The sequence below is a fragment of the Manacus candei genome, unplaced genomic scaffold (assembly GCF_025592945.1).
Source record: "Manacus candei isolate 608988 ecotype Guabito, Panama unplaced genomic scaffold, ASM2559294v1 h1tg000172l, whole genome shotgun sequence".
Classification (NCBI taxonomy): Eukaryota; Metazoa; Chordata; class Aves; order Passeriformes; family Pipridae; genus Manacus; species Manacus candei.
Genome location: NW_026138220.1, coordinates 465,941 through 470,710, shown reverse-complemented (window position 1 = coordinate 470,710; position 4,770 = coordinate 465,941).

Here is a 4,770-nt window from a genome sequence, read left to right as displayed (position 1 = left end):
AGTTTCCTGTATTATATCTTTAGATTTTCTCTCTCTTTCCACAAAGGTGGAAACTTCCAGCTAGAAACAGTTTACTTATTTTTCCCTTTTTTCTCTGGCAAAAACTGCCCCTGTCAAATAAGATATTTTTGAGCTAGGTATTCCACCAAAAAAAAGTCTACCTTAAAGCTTCCTCAACAATCTCAAAAAACCTATCTGTAAAATACAGAAGTAACAAAAGAATGTTTACAGAGCTGTTTGAGCAGGGGGGGGAGAGGGAAGGTAGCACAGCTGTGCTTAGAGCTCTGCCGGAGAATCACTCCCCCCCACACACTGGAATTTTCTTATAACAGGCAATTGTCAGCAGTTACTTTAAAAACTCTATTTCTCCATTACATTTATGTATGCATTCTGAAACAATTTTGGTTATTTTAATGAACAACTTCAGAAAACAGTTAGTCAGACTATGTTATGAAATTGTAAGACAATTTCTTTCTCCAATCAGAAGGTTACAAAGTTGCAATTTCTACAAAGCGGGATATTTTGATTGTCCTCCCAGCTCTGAGGGAGTGAATAAAGTTTCTGCTTAGTTACCAAGCAACCAACCATCTCTATCATGTGAAATACACTCTGTTTCTTTCCCTGGCAGGGCTGAATCTTTTCAAGGGAAGGCTTTTTACTTTTCTTTTTCCTTTTTCTCCTGGCAAAGAACTTTGTTTCTTCACATACACATGCACAGTAACACTAATATTGTGAGCTCACAAAAACACATTCCACAGACACTACAGTTAACACAAGAATTAACAGAAATATCAGAAGGCAGTTTTTTGTCCCCCCTTTTCTTTCCACCCCCCAGTAGGGATCGTTGTCTTCAGGCTTCCATGACACCAAACTTGATTTGTTGCGTATTTTTCTGTGTTTTATTTTACACACATTGTGAGACTGAAACAACCAATTAGTACATGAACAAAAAATAGGTAACTCAGGCTGCGAAGAAGCAAGAAAAGGAGGTAGATGCTGACTTTTGAGTTCGAAGGCTTCTACAGGGATGGGCTTTGCTGTCTTGTTTTCTGCCCAGCCCCCATTGTTCTAATTTATCTCTGTCCCTCTCCATTCGCTTATAAATCTTGCCTTGGATTTCTTTTCTTAGTTGTTTTCTCGGTGGAGTTATCTGGTGGAAAAACTGCTTTTTCTGCAGCAGTGGCAATGGAGGGGGGGGTCCTGACTTCTTTTCTGTCTCCGGGAGTGAATTATTAAATTTTTCTGCATTTTTTGCTTGGAGGTGTAGTTCAAGGACAATTTGTTACATCAGCAACCTGCTTATCTTTCTGGGCAACTGCGTTTCAGAGTTTTAGTTCTTATATGAATTATTGCATAGATCGTTGCCTCCCATACTCCTAAATCTTTCAAAGTCTCACGGAGCAAGTGTTAGGCAAACACATGAAATGCAACTTAACGTAGCAGCTTCAAAGCCTTATTTTCAGTACTATAACAGCACACGTCGTAAATTAAATTCAGCAACCTTGACATTCTTTCGGTTAAGGAGGGATTTCCATGTAGATAGAACTACACTTTCCTCCTTCGTTATGTGCTGTCCCATTGTTAAAATATAGTCCCCGGTGGCACCCCCGTTAGCTTACCTAATGAGGGTCAAAAAGTTCAGGTCCGGAGCGTTTGGTGGGAACCAGCCCCGCTCTCAAGCTTCAGCGGGCTCCGTTCCCCCTGTGCCTCGCCCCACAGGTCCAATCTCCCTCTAGGAGAGAAAATCCTCTGCTCTTTCCCCCTCTAGGAGGGAAGTCACAGCAGCTCCACAATTGGAGATAAATCTGTCTTCAACGTTGCAATCACGTCGGGGTCACCAGATGTCGCTGATAATGTCGGAACGGCCAAAGCGACACGAAAAAAGGTTCCAGTAAAGTTTATTCCAAGGAAAAAGCAGGGACAGCCGCCCGGGGCTGCTGCGCAGCCCCTTAAGTACAGTTTTTGAACACACGTAATGCACACGGATAGGACAGTTCAAACTTTCACACCAGAATTCTTACAGCTAATAGGTGCATTTTCTAAACTCTACTTTCTCACAACAACTTTGCTTTTTCTCAAAACAGCCCAGTTCTTTCCCGAGCACCTGCTCTTATTTTTCTCTCATGTTGATGTTTTTCGCAACTCCCCTCGTTCAAAACAGGTTCTTGTTCTCATGAGACAGTGCTCCTGTTCTCATGAGACAGTGTTCTCTGTTCCCACGGGACAGCTTCTTCAGGATGCATCAGTATGTTGTCAGGATCAGGGCCTCCGTTTTCAGTCCTCTCTTTTCAGTCCATCTCAGGGGTATACTTTGATCTGGTCAACATCTATTGCTTCGTCAGTATGTGCCAAGGTGCTGACAGACCCGCTGTCACCCCTGGCACAGTGCAGATGAGGAATCAGCTCTGCTGAGTAGGCTTCAAGCTTTGTGATTTTTACAAGTGCACTATTTCAAATCTGTTGTAGAAGAAACAGTCTTTTCTGTTTGATCAACTTTCCACTTTCAGAATACTGGAGTTTATCCCTCAAATTCAACCTGTAGTTTCAAAAGATAAAAATCCTTTGAGGAAACCTTTCAACCTCAGTAGCCAATTGCAACATGCCCAGGGAAGTTCAGCAACAGCACCATTCAGTAAATACACTGTTCTGGACCAGACATCCCAGAGAGATTGAACTCCAGTGCTAAACCCCATAGAGTGTCAACTGCCATAAGAGCTGATTTTTGGCTTCGCTGAGATTCTCTCTTGTTTCCTTTGGTGTACCTGGCACATCTGGAGCAAGGGGTCAGGGCAAAAGTACATCCTTAGCAGGGTCAGTAGAGATCATGTCAAAAGAGTATCGATTTCTGTAATTAAGGAAGGCAATTAGATACAGGAATTTATTTTTCTAGCCCCTCTTTCCGGACTACCGGTGTCTTACTTCATCATGCCCTGTGAGCAGTCCCAGTGCTCTGTGATTGATGCCATAAGAGACTTGCTAAAAGGGAGCAAACACCTCCTAGAAAAGAGGTGCCACCACAGAAAGTTCTTGCTTGCCAAGAAGTGCCCAGGCTGCCCCACAAACTGCACCTGAAGCCAAAGGATCCAAACTTACTTTCCTGTGGAAAAGAGCTGCTCATCCATTTTTCAGCCCTGCGCTACAATGACCAAAATAACTCCCAAAATTGAATCCAACTGAAGATTCCTGCCAGACAAAAGGTGCCACCACAGAAAGCTCCTGCTGCCCAAGAAGTGCCCAGGCTACCCCACCAACTCCATCTCAAAGCTTAAGCTTCCAGACTTTTTTTCCTTAGGGAAAGAGCTGCTATTCCCTTTTTTCAGCCCTGCGTTGCAATGGTCGGTCCCACCTTTTGAAAAATAGAATCCAAATGAAGATTGCTGTCAGACAAAAGGTAACACCACAGAAATCTCTTGGTGCACAACAAGTGCCCACGCTGCCCTAAGAACTACACCTGAAGCCAAAGGTTCCAGACTGTTTTTCTGGTGGAAAGAGCTGCTGTTCCCTTTTTTCTGCCCTGCGCTGCAATGGTCGGTCCCACCTCCTGAAATCTGAATGCAAATGAAGATTCCTGCCAGAGAAAAGGTGCAACCACAGAAAGGTCTTGCTGTCCAAGGACTGCCCAGGGTGCCCCACCAACTGCACCTCAAAGCCAAAGGTTCCAGACTGTTTTCCTGGTGGAAAGAGCTGCTGTTCCCTTTTTTCCGCCCTGCGCTGCAATGACCGGTCCCACGTCCTGAAAAATTGAATCCAAATGAAGATTGCTGCCAGACAAAAGGTGCCACCACAGAAAGGTCTTTGCTGCCCCAAAAGTTCCCAGGCTTCTCCAACAACTGCACCTCAAAGCCAAAGCTTCCAGACTTTTTTCCTGGTGGAAAGAGCTGCTGTTCCCTTTTTTCAGCCCTGTGCTGCAATGGCCGGTCCCACCTCCAGAAATAATGAATGCAAATGGAGATTCGTGCCAAACAAAAGGTGCCACCAAAGAAAGCTCTTTCCTGCCCAAGAAGTGCCCCGGCTGCCCCAAAAACTAGACCTCCAAGTCAAAGCTTCCAGACTGTTTTTTCCTTAGGGAAAGAGATGCTCTTCCCTTTTTCAGCCCTGTGCTGCAATGGCCGGTCCCACCTCCTGAAAAATTGAATCCAGATGAAGATTCCTGCCGGACAAAAGGTGCCACCACAGAAAACTCTTCCTGCCCGAGAAGTTCCCAGGCTGCCCTAACAACTGCATCTCAAAGCCAAAGCTTCCAGACTGTTTTTCCTGAGAGAAAAGACCTGCTGTTCCCTTTTTTCAACCCTGCTCTGCAATGACCAGTCCCACCTCCTGGAAAATTCAATGCAAATGAAGATTCCTGCCAGACAAAAGGTGCCACCACAGAAAGCTCTTTGCTGCCCAAGAAGTGTCCAGGGTGCCCCACCAACTGCACCTCAAAGCCAAAGCTTCCAGACTTTTTTTCCTTAGGGAAAGGGCTGTAGTTCCCTTTTTTCAGCCCTCTGCTGCAATGGTCGATCCCACCTCCTGAGAAATAGAATCCAAATGAAGATTGCTGCCAGACAAAAGGTGCCACCACAGAAAGGTCTTGCTGCCCAACAAGTGCTTAGGCTGCCCCAAGAACTACACCTGAAGCCAAACCTTCCAGACTATTTTTCCTGGTGGAAAGAGCTGCTGTTCCCTTTTTTCCGCCCTGCGCTGCAATAGCCGGACCCACCTTTTGAAAAATAGAATCCAAATGAAGATTGCTGCCAGACAAAAGGTGCCACCACAGAAAGCTGCTGG